We start from the raw sequence: 17,781 nt of genomic DNA, 5'->3' as shown, positions 1-17,781 counted from the left end.
CATATTTTCTTCCTAGATGCACTGTTTCTTCTCCAAGAGGTTATTTTTAAAATTTGCTATTGTTTTGACAGTGCAACATTATCCTTCGACATAAAGACTTCAGAGAAAGATTGATTTGTTTGTATTCATAATGATTCAGTGGTCCTTAAAAATTGTTTAGTCTTTGGCATAGGAAAAGCAAAGAATTTGTCTTTCTGGAGCAACTCCAGTTTCCTTCAGTCCCAGAAGTTCCTGATGAGCTAGGAAGTATTAGGGAGAAAAGGACACCACCTCCACTGTTTTCTCAGTGAGGAAGGCTTAAGAGACAGAAGTCATGGTATCCATAGGTGAGGGCCATAAAAGAGGAAAGGCAGGTGTCAGCTCCAGTTTGGCCAACTCCCTGAGCAGTATGGTGGGAATACAGACTGAAGTAGTCTTTCCAGAGCTTTACAAAGCCAATTGCAGTTTACTTACAATACTGGGAGCAGTCACAGATTACTCGTGAGACACATGCTAAGATGTAGACTCCTCTGCTCTGAGTCATGCTCCCCCTGAATGTGCTGTGGAGTCACACCTGAGGTCAGCAGACTACTCTCATTCTGCCTGGCACCTTCAGCACCTCCTGGCTGCGTGCCTGGGGTGACTTGATCTGCATCACTGCTTGCCTAGTGACTTGGTTGCTGTGTGATCTTTTAAACCAATTTTCCCAGCTGGAGAACAACCAGCTCACTTTTCCACGAGGGTGTCAACAGGATTAATGATTCTTCATTGTTAGAATGGACCTTTAGTCCCCTGAGCACCAGCACAACCTGGAAACAAAAGAAAAAGGTACTTGAGAAAAAAAAAAAAAAAAAAAAATTTGAAAAAAAAAAGAAGCCTTGAGTTTCCCAAATGGAGCATACATCGATGAATAGCATACATACACAGCACGTTCATGATCTCATATAAAATTAATTAATATTAAAAAAAAAAAGTTTAATATTCTAGAAATGGTTGCATTACATAGGGGTAATTAGTTATTAGTGTGTAAAGAATTGTCCAAACTCATGAGAAGTCTGTTTAAATGCTTCTTTTATCTTCTGGGTACATTTATAAGAGGGTCATAGTAGTAGTAGTAGTAATTTGTTAGCTGGAAAACTACTTTATATGTTCCATGTTTTAGTTACATGGGAAAACCTAAAGAGAAGTAAAAATTATATAATAAAGAAGCCTCATCCTTAACTCAGAAAGTCTATTTGTGCCTTGAATAAATACATAGATTTGTTAATTTTTAATTTCTAATTTACATACTTTTTCATCTCTTTCATTTATAAAGTGTCGTGATTTTTGCAAGTTAAGGAACAGCAGCGTTTGGAAAGTAGCCCAGAGACCACTTTGCACTATCAAAAAACTATATGATTTTTATGAGGTATGAGATTATCACATTGATATACCTCAAATACTGGAATAGGGTGCTGGAGGAAACTGAATAAAATTGAGAGGTACAGACCAAGTTGTTCCAGTATTTACTGTTCTGAGTTGCTGTGTACAGGAACACTTGGAGGAGAATGCTGCAAGGAAAAGTGAGCATGTCGCGTCAGTAATCAACAGACCTCTTTACCCACAGCAGCAGTGAAGGCTGTGTCTCATTACACCAACAGTAGGAAAAACTGCAGTCTTGGAAGGTAAAGTTACAAGTTGAGATAATGGCTGCAGGCACCCAGCAGACTGGAGGGGTACATCTAATTGAAAAGTGGTCTCATTAGGCAGAGGCAGAACCACTTCCACACAACAGTTATTTCCCCACTTCCTGCACATCTTCAGGGTGCAAATTTAATGACTCTTCAAAATGAGTCACTCAAATACAAGGAAATACATCATCACTTTTGCAAGAGCATGACAGCAACATTCAGCAACAGATGCCTTTGCAGGAATCCTGCAGTCCTAAGAACAAAAGAAACCTCTGAGAGGAGGAAGAGTGAATTCATGGTGGTGCTACTGACTCTCTCGGCTGTAGCTGTGCCACTTTTGTCTTGGAGGTGACGTTGTAATGAGTTTCAGTGGCTGTCAGTATCAGGAAGGTTCATGCAGGAATCGCTGTTTTAACAGGACATATAATTAAATACTGTAACAAATATGAGACAACACACATCTGAAGGCATAACAGCCCATTTCAAAATTAGATGCAGGACTTGCTCAGTGAAGTCTGTGGCTGCTTTATTCAGTGAGTCAGCCTAATTGCTGATTAATTAATTCTGATCTTTTAAGTGAATGTACTGTTGCTCTTTGTTACATTAAAAAATTCAACCATAAAAAAGAAAAAAAAAAACCAAAAAAAACTCACCCAAAAAACAAACCAGGAAAGAAAACACAGCCACAGGGGAGTCGGCAGAAAAAATGTTTGCTAAAGAGACGTAAATCAAGGAGCTGAATCCTGCACTCTGCCTCTCTGGCACACATCTGTGAGCCTCAGAAAGAGAACTGTGAGCTAAGGGGAGACCACCAGGGAAGCTGAGATTCCAGAGATTGTGCATAATTCCTGTACACCCCAGTGGTTTGTTTGKTTGGTTGGTTTGTTTTGAGATTGGTTGATTCATGGGCATTACTGAGCCTTGCATCTTGACCACAGCTGACAGGGCTTTCAGTCACTGTGACCCTGGGAAGAGGTTTTCATGGACAAGACACTGACCACTGCAATTTGGAAATGGTTCCAGAACAAATGCCTTTAGATTAGATGAAATACAGAAATCATGGCTCTAAACATGAAGTTTTAATCCAACAGAGTATGGAAAACTGGGCTTTTGATGGAAAAAGATTACAGTGAAGTTATTACCATGAACCCATAAATATCAGTTTGGGGTTTTCAAATTACATAGCTCCACTTTGTACTAACTCTCTGTCCCAAACCAACTAAATCTCTTGAGAAAGAGTGTGATCAAGTAGGGTGATCTGGAGGATTTTTTTTTTTAAGATGGGAATGTCCAAGAAAAGGAAGGTTAAAGACTTTGGGACAGGATGTTTTGTTTCATGATCATTTTCTGCAGGGGGATGGGGAGAGATGACAGGCCATCTTAATCCCACTTAATTCCTGAGAATTCTTCCCTGATTAGTCACACTCCAAGCCAGGGAAAGGTCTCCTGTTATTCCTGTGAAACAAGGAAAAGTGATAGCAGTGCATGCTCCTGTGGAAATGCACATACATTCCTGCCCTTTATTTTCTAATTCATGGATGAAAAGTGACTGTAAGGATCAGTGTGAACAGAAGCAAAAAGAGCTAAATACAGCTGACAGCTACTGATGCATAAGTAATACGTGAGTATTATGGCAGTTTGTCATAGAGTTCAAGGATTAAATAGAGTTTCAAAATTATGTGTGACAAAAAAAAATTGATACTAAATTCACAGAATTAAAGGAATCTTCAGGTAGCACCACATCCTGCACCACCATAATCAATGGGAGATTTATCAGACCCATCATTGCCCACACTCTGGGACTGTGGGCCTAAAGCAAGGACAAACCTGTAGTAACTATCTCTATCAAAAGTTTTTTCCAAGAACATTGCAGTATACTAGGTGGCAGAATTTGGAAACTGACACATGCCCAAATTTTCAAGATGAGTAAACACGTACATTGAAGTTTTGAGAGACAATACATACAATGTGATCCATTTCAAAGCAGGTCAGTATGAATACAAAAAGTAGAAAATGGCACTTGTTCAGAGACTGAAATTGTACAGTAATCCTAACCTCTCTATGATCCGTTCTAACAGAGGTGTCAAATATTCCAGTTTTCACAAATCTTGGGGAAATTATGTCAAAGGCTGAAGACACAGTAAGGTGTCTTTGATACATAACTATTTATTTGCAAATACTAACAAAAATATCTTTCCCTGAATATGAGGAATTCCTCTACCAAACCTTATTAAACTTACTGGCTGATCTGATAATTCCTGAAGATCTTTTTCATCAAGGATGTATTTCATCTGATTCTGTGACAAATGAAACTTGGTGTCTACATATTTCTAGCTCTGAAACAGATTTGAATTTTTTGGGATGGGAAACTAACTCTGTTTGAGATCTCTTGTAGTTTCAACTTAAACCATAATTTTACACAAATGCAAAGATGCAAATGCAGATATTATCTGGTGGGTTTTTTCCATACTGCAGTCTTCTTGCTCAAATTTTAAAAAAAAGGGTAAATCAACTTTCAGTCTGCTCAGAAACTTCCCCTTCCTGCTCCCCATTTATTTCTCTAATTTTTTTCCCACATCCTGACATGTTGAGTGGTTTGCGGATCTACACAGTCCACAGGAGTCTGAGCAACCAAAGTACAACAAGCAGGACAAGGTAAGGAGGAGCATTTATCAAAGAACAGTGGGATAGTGAGGAGCAGTGGTATGGTTGGAGGGTTAACTTGAGATCAAAACTGCTGAGCCTATTTGACTAGACACAGGCCGAACAATTACTCCAACAATAAACAACTTTATAAAAATCGGTTCCTAGAACTGTGCTTTGAGAGCATTTTGGGGGTGTTCAGGTTATGAAAAGTGTAGTTGCTTCAAGCAGTATTTGTAGCCAAAGGCATATATTGAAGTATTCTACCAATGTTAGTCTGCCATTATTTGGCAGACTTAACAGCCAAAGTGATAAGTTCCTTGTAGTGAATAGGCACTTTATCCAAATTTGATTCCTGTGGTCTCACCTGTAGAAACCTTTGCCATATCTCTCTTTCCATGCTATAGTTTGCTTTTGTTTTGTTCCCCATTTTGTTCTCCATTTGTTGTTCTCTCTTTGTGCTTTTATTTCAACCAAAATGTTTGACCCAAAAAAAAAAAAAAAAAAAATAAATCAGTAGGCTGCTGAATCAGGAGGAATGGAACTTAGAGTGATAAAAAACTACTGCATAAATTCATGACACATAACTGGTGGTACTTCACTGTACTGATTTCATATATATTCATAATGTTAACTCTTCACTATTTGTCAAAGAGACTGTGGTTCTGAACCACATTTTTCCCTCATCTGTAATTTTTTTGTTRTTTTTCCTTTCATAAAAAAATAAACTAATTAAAGAGTGAGGAGAATCCTTATTTAAATTATCAGCCTCATTTTAGCAATCTAAGTTAAACAAAACAAAATTTTCTGCTCCTTCAAATCAGCTTAATTAATCCTGTGAGAACTAAATTAATCTTTATGTTGACTGTATTAAGGCCCCTTGTTAACTGGCAGAATCATAAGCTCATTATAAGTCTCAGTATTCATGAGGAATACAGAAATAAGATCTCCAAGTACAGTTATGAAAGTAGAAATAAAAACTATCTACTTCAAAAACATTTTTATAAAAACATTAGAAACAAACCCATAGTCTTTTACATCCTATGCTTCAACATTTTTCTATTTATTTAAAAAAAAGGGAAAAACTTGATCTTTTTTTCTTCCAGAAATGAAAATCAGCTTAAATAAAAAAATAAAAAAAACCAAAACAACACAAAAACAAACCAAAACAACCCAACAATATAAAAAATGCAGCTRTTTTTTCACTGCTTAGAAGAATTGCATCTGATGAATGCATGTGTAGCTTTTATTTGCACATGCAGATAATCAGGAGCGCTGACTGAATTTCCTTGTCAGAACAGGAGGAAAGTTGAGTCATTGAGATTATTTTTCTTTATCATGAAGGACTCTGGAGACTTATCTGGGTCAAGGAGTACTAGCAAAATTTTTTCTGCTGCCTCTGCTGTTTTCAATCATTGTTTTCACAAAATCTTTAAAAATGTAGTTTTTAAAATTTAAATAATAAACTAACTTGAATAAGCCAGCAGATCCAAAATCTGTTTGGGATAACAAGGCTGACAGATGAGCATGTAAAAGAGCATACGGACTCATTGATAAGTGTATTTTCCATGGATAATYATGGAAATAGTCATGGAATCACCTCAGGTGATCTCTTTTTTTCCTATGAGAAAAAAATATTTCAGCTGGAAATAATTTCATTTATTTGAGAAATATCTTCTGAAAAAAAACTCATCCAGCTCTTTCTGTAACCCTCTGACTTGATGTAGGGACAAAATTCACAAGAGAGATGGATGGATGCATAGTATTTGAGTGTTGTGAAATGACAATTATTCAATTTGAAATGAAAAATTTCAAATTGCAATGAAATTTCAGTTATTCACTATGTTTCTCAGCATTGAAGAGTTATTTGAGAAACAACAGATCTTTGGCTGAGAAACAGATTACTTGATAAAATTAATGCTCTCAGTTCAAAAGATTTGCCACTTGCATTTTTTTGTGGCTGTTTTCATCTGGAGTAGTTTTCTCAATCTTTATGTAGTGAAGCTCTTGGTGGGTAGATAGAAACAGAAAYATGTTTAAATGTGGAGGTGTGGTTCATCAGACTGATGTCCTTTCTGAAACATYGCTGGTTGCAACAGTGATAAACTTGAAACCAAATTTAAGGGGGGGCTTAAATTGGCAAGAGTCAAGTCACGTCCTTGTTTTTCAAAACCGACATTGAGTTTAGAAAGAAGTGTTAGTGTTCCAGGGTTTAAATTTGAACAATCTGTAAGATTGYTCTCCAGATCTCTCTGCACAGCCTCTCTGCCCTGGAGGAAGTCCGTGGCTCCTCCTAATTTAGTATCACTCTCAAATTTACTCAGGTACGTTTGGCTTGTGCATCCAAACTATTTATAAAAACACYGAAAAGCACAGACCCTAAACTTGAGCCCTGCAGAGCCCCACAGTGACCGACCACCAGCCTGGTGCAACCACATTTATTGAAAATCTGTGAACCTGACCTGCCTGCCGTTTGTTCACCGATGGACCACGGACTTTCCCAGTCATCTCGAGGCTTATGGTGTTAGATGTCAACCATCACGGCCTCCTCGGAGAAATGGTCACAGCACCAGCCTGTCACAGTTCAAAAAGTACTTGGACAAAGCTTGTCAGACCCATGGTGTTTTTGGAAATGATACAACATGGAGCATTTTTTATGTAACTTTAGTCAGGGGTTTGTTCACCTCTGCCCAGGGGGAGGGAAATTGAAGTTTCTCTTCAAAAGGCTCAAGCCTGGGCAAGGTGTGACGATCTTAAYATCAACAGGTTGGGAGTAGCCAGAAGATACACAGGAGATAAGGGAACATTAGTGAACATTACCCCCTGGAGCTGTCACCTGATCTGGGAGAAGATTGATAAGAGAGCTAAAGCATTAGCATCGAGGGGGAAGGGATAAATAACTGAGATGGAATACTAACAATGGTGTAATTTGGAACCAATGAATGAGAATTTGTCTGTGTATTGTATGTATAATTATGTGAAAAATCAGATAAAGGACCCCGTGAGATGGAATGACTCTGCAAAACCCGGGCMTGTGTGGATTAAATAATTTTTATTGCACATCCTGGGCAGAATAACATCCTGTCTAGAATAAAGTAATGCCTAAATTCTTTAACACTGAAAAGATATTGTTGAAGAGTTTYTGTTTTTCTTGCAGTTTTGGGGACAGTGTGACTCTTCGGCCAGGAGCTGGACTTGATGATCCTTGTGGGCCCCTTCCAACTCACTGTGGTCAGTGATTCTACGATAATGCTTTAGTAAGAGAGGCTGTTTGCTCTCAGTAAAAAATGCAGCTCTTTTGGAATATCAGATGCAGTTGATAAACAGATGCACAAAATTACATGCTCTGCCTACTATGAAATGTACAACAAAGCAATTGCCAAGAACTTCCAGTTTCAAGGCAAGATGCTGGCTATGGGAATACACAAAYAAATAAATATGTAAGTGAATAAGACTTTCATGTTTGGCAGTCAGATCAATTGTAATGGTGGAAACTCTGAAGCTAATCGGTCTCCCATACATCCCAATAGTTAGTGGAAATTTCAAGGAAATCTGAAAGCTGAATGAATATCACATTACTAATAGATGGTATGAAACCACTTYCAGTAAAATACTTTGTGTTTAAATGTCCTGGTGATCACAGAGAGTAGTCAAGGTGCTGTTAAAATAACAAGCATTGTGGAACTCAAGTGAATACAAATCATATTTAAAAATAAAGGGAATTGAAAAATAGTTGCTGGAGACTGTGGCGGTGTAGACAGAAACAGGATCCTGCCTTACGCCGCTTGGGTCTGCCGTTTACATTCCTTTACACTGCATGATAATAACTGCATGTAAATCAGATGCTGCAGCTTAGGATGGCCTTGAGGCATGAGCAAGGGCTTCAACATAACAAAATGATGCCGTTGTGGTTGAATATCCSTAATTAACAGTTAGAGTGCAAGTTCTTGGCAGCATTTCTCTGGTAAACTCCTATGTTCAAGGCTTCATTATCTTTGGGAGTTAAATTCATGTGGAAATCAGCAGTTGTTTTGTCTTTGTTGAATTTTGAGTGCAAAGAAGCTGAATCTTTAATATGAAATAAATTGTATCAAAAGCAGAAGGCTGTTGCTTCCTATAAAGTAGAATTACATTAAAAAGAATGTAATTAGTATTTGCATGCCTTGAACTTGGWCATAAACACATCAAAATATGGTAAATTATAGCAACACGTAGACTTTTACTAACACTGTTGATGCCTTGACTAGTACTGACCTGTAAGCATCTTGTAAATGCCATGAAGCATCAATGTATAAATAATACTAAGCTACAAGGAGACTTGTGATAGTGCGGCACAGCCAAGGTGCAGGAATACACCTGTACAGTAGTTCAGGTAGAAAACCTGGGCGATGAGGATCGTGATCACARAACACAGGGAAAACAGGAAAAATCTGTAGAATAAAGAGGAAAGCTGGCTGGTGAGACCCTGCCCCTGAAATCAGATAAACAATCCCAGGTGAAGATGAGATTCCCCGTATTTTTRTTATTGTGTTGGAAGGATCAAGAAGCACAACACGACCAAAGGCATTGAAATAAGGATGGAACATACCCYCTTTTGATTTCAGCTTCTCTCCTCTTCATCAAAGGCTTCCAAGCCAGAGCAGCTGGACCTTRGTTACTAACACAGTGGAGAAGTTTAGCCATCAGCACTATCAGCATGGCATCAACTCCTCCTTTACAGCTAATTTCAGGCAAGATTATGAAGAATTGGTTTTGAAAAAACAATGGTATTGATGGAGAGCAAATAAAAGCTAGCCATTGACAATGTGTATTGTTAGTCAGTGTCAGTTTAGCACAGTTTTGTTTTGAAGACTGAAAGAGGCCTGATGTATTGATCTCCTGTACAGCCCAGTGCAAGAAAGAAAATAAAAAGGAAAGATAAATCTGGGGGAGTKTCACAAAGCTGGTATACTGTATGTAATCATTTGGGTAAAAAATACTGATTTYAAGTATCAGGCCAACTCCCTTGTCATGCATTAATGTTGATTTTTATTATTTTTGCCTTAAGAAGTTGTGAACATCTCTCTGGTGATTGCTKTTTCAAGGCCATGCATCATTATCATTAAGAAACATGCTAGTACTTCTTATGTAGGAAGTTAAACTCCTTAGCGATTCTGATAACTTTCGTGAACTTTCCTCGAGTGACTTTGGTGGCACCTGGTGGTCTCTGTGGCTAAAGCCGGAATAGTTGGTCTGTATCGGGTTTGTGTGGCAAGGTACTGGCAGCAGGGTGACTGCAGGAATGATCCTAAAGAGCAGGAGCTGCCCCGGTGATGGGCAGAACAAGCACAGGCTGTCTCCAAAACAGACCCACAGCTGCCCTAAGCTGACCAGTCGGCAGCACTGGTGGCACCTCCGTGACAACACTTTCATTTACTGAGTTAAAAACCTTATACAGCAGCTGTGACAGGAGTGAGAAAAACGTAGACTGCAGACATCAAAGTCAGTGAAGAACGAGGGCAGGAGGCGCTTCAGGCGCCGCAGCCCGCGGGGAAGATGGTGGTGGAGCAGGTTGTTCCCCTAAAGGCAGTAAGGATAGTGGCGGTGCAGTTGTTCCCCTAAAGGCAGTAAGGATAGTGGTGGAGCAGTTGCTCCCCTAAAGGCAGTAAGGATGGTGGCAGTGCAATTGTTCCCCTAAAGGCAGTAGAGGATGGTGGCAGTGCAGTTGCTCCCCTAAAGGCAGTAAGGATGGTGGCAGTGCAATTGTTCCCCTAAAGGCAGCAGAGGATGGTGGCAGTGCAGTTGTTCCCCTAAAGGCAGTAAGTATGGTGGCAGTGGAGTTGCTCCCATAAAGGCAGTAAGCATGGTGGCAGTGCAGCTGTTCCCCTAAAGGCAGTAAGGATGGTGGCATTGCAGTTGTTCCCCTAAAGGCAGTAAGGACGGTGGCAGTGCAGTTGCTCCCATAAAGGCAGTAAGGATGGTGGCGGTGCAGGTTCTCCCCTGAAAGGAGCAGATATTGATGCTGCAGATCTTGGGGGACAGCCATCACAGTCTAACCTTGCCAGCAGCTCATAGTACGCAGCTGTTTCCTCACCTGCCCCTCCCTTGCACCACTCTCTGTGGCGTGGAGGGGACAAATGAGTACAAGAAAAGTCTAAAACTCATGGGTTGGGATGAAGACAGTTTAATAGTTGAAACTAAAAGAAATTTAATTATGCCCAGACTGTTCCCCAGAAGAAATTAGCAGCTGCCCCCATACACTGGGCGTGATGTTCTGTGGTGTGGAATATCCCTTTCACCAGTTTTTGACCTGCCTCAGAGCAGTTTGTGAAGGACTGTACCCTGTAGAAGGGACCTCTTGTTGTAGCAGATACGAGGATGATGAGGAAGAAGTGGCAGAGATGAAGAGTAATGAGCAAGACCACAGCCTCTGTTCCTCATTCTCTACATGGTTTTTGTGTGTGTGTAGTAGTAGAGGAGTCARGAAAGAAGATAAGCTCCAAAAGAAGAGGGAGGTGGAGGAAAGTGGTTTTAGTTTTGTTTATTATTTCCTTCTACTCTTAATTGGCAATAAATTAATTTTCTCCGTTTTGGCCATGCTGGTAACTGATGACTGGTCTCCCAGTCCTTGTCTCAGTGCATGGTGTTTCTCTTGGTATTTGTTCACCTGTCCTGTGGAGTAGGGGGAGTGAGAGTTGGATGGGAGGCTGGCCCAGACCTGGGAGCTGGCTGGAGGTGCTGATTTCTTCTGGGAGACAGTCTGGGCATAATTCAATTTTATTTTATTTCAATTATTAAGCTGTTTTTATCACATTGTCTCACATAGCCCTATTCTGTTATTGTCGCTAGCACCAGTGGACCACAGCCCTTCCAGCATGATAAGAAGCCAACTACAGTGCAGGTTAGGCATATTAGAAAAACAAGTTTTCTATAAAAAACAGAAGYAGCCTAGCTATGAATGCACTTACTTGCTGGGAACAAAATAGTTTGATACTGCAAATTAATTTTTAAAAGCTTTTACTGCCATGAAAGCAGCCACTGCAATGCACAATAAAAAGATGCTGGTGTACCTGCCTTTCTGTAGCTAATTGAGGTTAAATCAAGCTACTGAGACATACTGCTTATTTACATGGTAGTGAGAATACTTTTAGCTATAAGATTCAAAACACAAACCCCCTCCCATTCCTAGTTAATTTTTCTGATGTAAAAAAAATCACTTTTTCATAGCCGTGAGCAGATGCTTAAAATCCTATTGCGTGGCTGGAAGCAGGAAGCTTACAAAAAAACATTCACAGTGAGAAAGGAGGTGAAGCATGTGTGTGTGTTTGCTAATTTCTGAATCATCAGGCTGACCAAACTCACAAGACTAGAAAGAAGAAATGATCAATGTGATAGTATAGAGCTGAGGCAAAAYTGACTGGTCACCAAGCCAGATTAAAGAGGAGCCCTACACATCAGCTAGCCTTCAGTTTTCATCAACCATTATACTTCATCTGAGGGAACAATAATAATAATTWAAAAAAACACATTACAAWGGGTAGTTAAATTTTAAAATAACCTTTATATGTAGCATAAACAAGTATCTGAAAATCAGAGTAATCTGAAACTTTTCCTCTTTGAACCTACAGTAAGTTTTAAGATTGCTGTGGTCTGACTCATACTTGGGAGGGCAGCCTTCTGGCCTGCTCGGTCCAAAAATGAATACACTTTTACACACAAAAAGAGCGATGTTTTATCTAAAACCCATGTTTGCCAGAGAAAAGCGACCCTGTAATAAGATTTTCTACAGTCTAATCTCACCACTTACACTGTTTTTACAGAGCAATTTTTAAAGAAAGGTAAGCAGTTCTCTGAATAGCTGGTTAGTTACTATGCTGTTAGGATTATATTTTACTATTTTGTAATCAGTTGCTGACAAGAGATTTGAACTCATTTTACCATCCCAGAGTAAGGTATGATCCTTTTCCTAAAACAGACTAAATAATTTACTCTTTCTGACCAGATATTGACAAGATACCATTTACAAACTTATTTTAACTATCTATTATTTGATTTCTTTGAACTGTAGTCCTCTCCTCTTTTGTGTTTTGTTTCTGCCTTGTTGAACAYAGCACAGTCTGAGGACAGATAAAATCTGAATTCCAAAGGCAGGCAGCCAGCAGCAAAAGGCACTTTTGGAGATTTGATCTTCCTGTTTCCAGTTTACTCTGTTCTATCACTGCCCAAGAAACCTCCTTGCTATCCGTGCTGATATCTGTTGCTTGCCAAGTTCAGGAACTCCTTTCTGCTTGCAAGTGAAGAGAAATGCAATTTTTCCATGGCTTAGAGAAAAGTGTCATTTTGGTTGCAACAAACTGCAAAGTGCTRAGAACTTTTGAATATTTTCCTTGGAAATGGTACTTTTTGCTTTAAGAATTTGTAAGCACTTTATCTAACATTTAAGTATACCACTTACCATTTTTGCTCATTATTCCTGACCAGATGGTGGGGGTATCAGAAACAAGCTTTTAATTCTCCAAGGGGGGCTGTTATTACGCTGCAATTACGCACTTCGTAGAAGAGAACATACAGATATAACCTCCTCAGATCCTTATGATCCTCAGACTATTAGGTGTAGTTTAAATCTGTAGTGTCCCCAACACAGAAGAGGTTTGTTCTATTTTTGCATATCTACCATGGTTAAGTATAAAATTATATATTATATTGCATAATATATATACATGCAAATAAATGCTAGCATAAAATACACACATTAAAATTTTGTTTTCTTAAAAGAAAAATCAAAATGTTTGATTCATAAACAAGACTTCCATMTTTAGGACAAGTAACAAACATGTAATAAACAAATTCCCCATTACAAACTTTGAAAATTGTCTTCTAAAATACATTTTCAATTAATAGGGATACATCACACACCATTTATTTTCAAGGCCAGATTTAAAACAGTAGTGATTTGCCTTGACACCWGATAGTATACAACAACCTGTTTATATCCAAAAGGAAGACATACCTTAATGCACAGAAACAGATGACTGAAATGTCTGTCCTTATCAATTTGAGGGTGAAAAACTAAGAGAACCTGAAACAGGAGACAACTGCTTTTCCACAAAAGAAACAGAAATTATTCACCTTTAAAATACTGCCACATGGTTTATATCTGGACCCTTCTCTATGAAGCTATAATTATGCCCTTAGCCTTTCCAAAATCTCTGCATTGCAGGCGATGGCTATGATTTTTATTTTTGTGATGATTCAGCTGACATACCCGTCTGTTTTGTTGTATATGAGACCCATTCTTATCCTAACCTTACAATACAAAATCATAGCACTCACATACAACCAACAATCACAAATTTCATAGGGCAGATAGGCTTTTTTTCCCCCTCTGCTTTTTAAAGCTCACAGAAGTAAAAGAGATGAATTTTCAAGGRTCTCATGAAAAATATTGAGTGAAAAGGGAAAATGTGCTAAAGATGGTGAGGTAGAAATTTAATTAAAATATTGTTCCATAGTTGAAAAGCAGCCAGCTGAGCAACCTGCTGAGATTAAAATCCTATTCACCGTTTTTGAAACTAGACTTCCACCATGCTTTTCTAGCTGGGTCTTTGTACTAGCACATAAGAGCTCAGTTGTTCATTTGGCTCCGGGTTGTTCCTGTGATCTTGGTCACATGAGGAGGATTTCGGCCGACTGTTCACATTCCTTTAAACTCTTGCATAATAGAAAGCAGTTGCTGAACATGCTGCTGGAACACTCTGCTGTTCTTCTAGCCCCTCCTCAGCATGGAGAATGTCCTCCTGCAGGGACAGTGGTCCTAAAGCTTTAGATGAAATGTTGAGATAGAGCAATTAACAGGAAGAATGATTTACGCCTTGCTACCCAGTCATCCTCCATCCAAGCTTTAYGAGTTCTAGAGAGCTACTGCTCTGGCAAACTGAACTGCATACAGAGTGTGCCCTGTACTACAACAAACCCAAAGAAAACACCACAGAAATACACAGAGACAGGACTTCACAAAATTAGTCTACATAGTTAAGTGGTAGAGTTTTAATTTTGAACATGCACTCTATAAAGAAAAATAAAAAAGGGATTATTCAATTCTGGATTTGCTGGGAGCAGTCTTTTCTCATGTGATGCTTCTGCAAGGTAGAAAAYGTTTACCTCAGAGTAATTACCAGGGCTGACAGTGGATTTCAGGAGTTGACAAGATTGTAGTCTTTTTCTTTCCCTGCTARTGTTGCCCAGTGTTCCAGGTCACATTCTATAAAGGAGCAATAACATACAGACAGATTCTCTTCTGCCCAGCCCCACTCAACCCCACAGGTACGTTTAGCCTGGCCAAGAAAGAGCCCTTCCTCATCCTCAGAACTAGAGGAATCAACAGCATGAAGTGCTGGCTGTGGCTACAGGATGGGAACAATCCTGTCTCCTGCCATCAGGAAGCACAGGCACGTGTCAGGCCGTGAGACTCACAGTCAGGTCTCCTCTACTGTCTCTTAGGGGAGGGTCATAATTTCCAGTGTTAAAAGACTGACCGAGGGAGGCTGGAAAAATTCAAGAGAGTTGGCACATGATTGTTTGTCCCATACACTGTTCTTATAATTCAGGACAGTGCAGTTGACCTAAAGACTCTCTTTGTGGATGCTGGAATATGAGTTTGTGATGCACGASTCTCCTTGCCATCCAAGGTGACAGCCAGTGTATTTTGTCCTTTGCTGTTTAATCACAGGTCCCATAAGTCAGTCACATCTGAAGAAAGGAGACTAACTCCTTCATGGATCAGCACGACCTCCTGGTGATGGGAATGGTGTTGTCTCAGTTCAAGCTCCTGTGTGTAAACTCACTGCYGAAGAGAGGATGCTCCTTCAGAAAGCACTTGACTGGCAGGAAGCGTTTTTCTGTCACTGGATATCTTTCCTGCCAAACCCCCAAAGGCTGAAGAAGGATTTGCAGAAAGCTGCAGGTGGGTGGGGTGGCACCTGAGAGCCACCAGGGAGCAATGAGGGACAGCAGCTGTGATGGCACTGCCAACCCCCTGCTCCAGCTCAAGTTCTGCTTCTGTCTGACAAAAKACCCAAGGCCATGTCTTCATCTACTTATCTTGCGAGAAGGAAAAACACCCAATTTTCATCTTGAAGTGCCTCTCCTTGTTATGACTGCAGAAGGCTGCATCTGCCCTTGYTGTGATAAAGGACAGGTCTTTCTTTTTTCTTTACTTTCTTTAGTAAAGAAAGCCTCCCTTCACATGGACCAATTACAATGGTTTAARTATATTTGTCTAATAAAGCAATAGAAGAAAAAGGGGTTTGTTATCTTCCTACAAAACAAACTCCTTTTTGATTCAGTTCCCAATGTGGATGTTTCATAGTAATAAAAAATTAGGGGTCCGGTAGAGCTGTGGTGGAAAAAATGTGTTTGGTATTTATGCAACTGTTCCATTCCCCCATGTCCACAAAATATAACTRAGAAGTTGAATAAAAACCCAAGTACAATATTTGAAAACAATTAAAACTGTTACTCAGAACCAGCAGTCACTGAATTGTTCTAACTGTTCCCTGGAGTATTTAGACACTGGAGGCTGTGTATCATGTTGGTATGCAGTATTGGAGAAAAAAGAAAATTGTTTTGCACTAAGAACTGTGCTCAAAACACATGTAAAAAGGATTCAAATGGAATGTGAAGTTATACTCACAGTTGTATGATCTCGTTTGGAAAAAGTTTTCCCTAAGTTTATAGATCTCTCTCTCTTCTTTCCTTGTCATTCTCCAACCTGGCTTTGAGCCACACTTTGTTTGGGTTTTTTACTTTCYGAGGATCCAGTGCAGTTCACGTTTTAAAGATAAAAGACTGCAAAAAAAGAATAAACAGCCTAGTATGTATTTAGTTTAATATGTCTCCCTGTGATTTTACAGATGAAAACATAATCCAGTGTCTCAGAGAGGTCACTTTACTGATAAAATTGCTTGGAAGAAGATTCCCATTCAACTCGATGTCTTCCTCTACATTGTATTCCACTTACTTTTCTGTTTAGTAGGCAATGAGAAATGCTGCAGAGTGCAGGCATTTACCACTTGAGTGTCTGGTCCTACATATCCCCGTCCACATTCCTGTGGCTCAGTTTTGCTTGCTGATGTATGGTAATCAGTGAATGCACCTGAAAAGTTCAATTTGTGAGTGAAATCTAAAACTTTTTTCCTCTGTTCTTCCTCTGAAGACATTCAGCTGCACTGCATGTCTTCAAATATCCCAAGGAAGAGACACAAACCACATATGAGATCATTGGCAGGGGATTCCTGGAACAGATCCTACACAAGTCTGAAGATGCACAAGTAAGGATTATTTTTGTAAATTCGGTCTTCAAATTGAACTCCAGCATTTATGAGTGCTTAGCTAACAGCCTAAAAATGTTGCTTCAAAGAAGTTGTTTACAAATTAATAGAAAAATTGCAAATGAGAATTAAAAAAAGCAAATTAGCAATTTAGGATATGGAAAAAGTGGTTAGAAATTATACAGCAATGTATGGCTACAAAAAAAAAAAAAAGCACAAGAAGAATGTGCAGCCATGGAAATTATATAATTGTACTTACTGAGGTTAAGTAAATGAACCATACATACAAAATCTGGCAATGATGGAAGCATATAATTATTGATGTTGTACTAGATTTAAATAGACCAAGTTTTAAAAAGATGAATTTTAGGATTATTGAAATCTCTACACAGGAGCTATTTACAGCCTTTGCTACAGTCCATATTTACCCTAGAAGTACTCAATTTTTATTTTGAAATAGCTATTTGTTAGGGAAATACGAATAGACTATTACAAGGATTTGTTTGCAGTTCCTAAAATGATTTTTCCCCCTGACCACTGGGAGGCAGTTTGGAATCTTAAATATGTGTTGAGGAATTAATCATCAATAAGTTACAGAAAATTGCATCTTAGAAAATGTACATGAGACATACTAGGCATTCACTAAGACATACCTTCAAGCTGAAAAGGTCAGGAACAGACAAAAGAATCAACTAAACCTAAGCAATCAAAGAACGTAAGTAAAACTAGATTAAAATTCTAATTGGATACCCTCCTCTAGTAATAAAATGAGCTTTGAGCTTGCCTGTAACCAGGTCCTCTACTACTTATTCTTATAAGTCTTACAGACTTAATAAACCTAAGAGGAACTAAGCTGAATTTGACTGTGATTAATGTACAAATGCAGTTAAATCTGTGTATATTTATGGTGACCCTGCAGCTAGTGAAAGATAATTTTTTCTTTTATCTTCTTATAAACTCTGTGTGCATTCTTATTTGGCATTTATTAGTGGAGTCATTCAGGAAAAAGTGTGAAGATCCATCCTTTACTTGGCTGTTGTTTGCCTGGTTAAAAGAAGAATAGAGAAGAAAAGTGTAACAGCACTGGATAGGAGGTTAAACAGCTGAACTCCAAAGAAGGAAAAAGGTTTGGCTTTTAAGTTTCCATATTCAGTGGACAATATTTTTTATAAAAGCTTGGT

General features: G+C 38.9%; 1 long non-coding RNA gene across 1 annotated transcript; it reads left to right on the top strand.

Annotated features, from left to right (window-relative positions):
* Positions 1-2,921: 2,921 nt before the first annotated feature.
* Positions 2,922-16,601, top strand: LOC130584617 (uncharacterized). Its single transcript, XR_008966520.1, has 4 exons — positions 2,922-4,304; positions 7,450-7,523; positions 15,001-15,234; positions 16,486-16,601. It is a non-coding gene; the product is annotated as an uncharacterized LOC130584617 (long non-coding RNA).
* The last annotated feature ends 1,180 nt before the right edge of the window (positions 16,602-17,781 follow it).

This window comes from Malurus melanocephalus, unplaced genomic scaffold (genome assembly GCF_030028575.1).
Source record: "Malurus melanocephalus ecotype Western Australia unplaced genomic scaffold, MMel_1.1 scaffold_15, whole genome shotgun sequence".
NCBI classification, from domain to species: Eukaryota; Metazoa; Chordata; class Aves; order Passeriformes; family Maluridae; genus Malurus; species Malurus melanocephalus.
The sequence above is the reverse complement of the archived record's forward strand: the minus strand, read 5'-3'. Positions and strand labels throughout refer to the sequence as shown.